The sequence below is a fragment of the Nestor notabilis genome, unplaced genomic scaffold, assembly GCF_000696875.1.
Source record: "Nestor notabilis isolate BGI_N333 unplaced genomic scaffold, ASM69687v1 scaffold8875, whole genome shotgun sequence".
Lineage (NCBI taxonomy): Eukaryota > Metazoa > Chordata > Aves > Psittaciformes > Psittacidae > Nestor > Nestor notabilis.
Window position 1 is genome coordinate 389 of NW_009928802.1, and position 275 is coordinate 663.

The following is a 275-nucleotide window of genomic DNA, read 5'->3' on the forward strand; positions in this document are numbered from 1 at the left end:
CAGGCCCCCCATCAGTGGTTACCACCCCTTAACTCCCACTTTGCTCCCCTTTCCCTTCGATTCCCACCCCAAAACCACCCCACATCCCTCCCGGGGCAGCGCATTGTTTCAAACCAAAGGCTTTTAAAGTGGAATCAATCACTCAGGAGGCACAAAAACCCCGACTTTTGGGGACAAATTAACCCAGAGAGTTAATTTTTTTTCCCATCTTCGTGTGGTTTCGGGGTCGCCACACACGTGGTGAGTTGGGGTCAGTCCTCAGCCAACGCACGCGG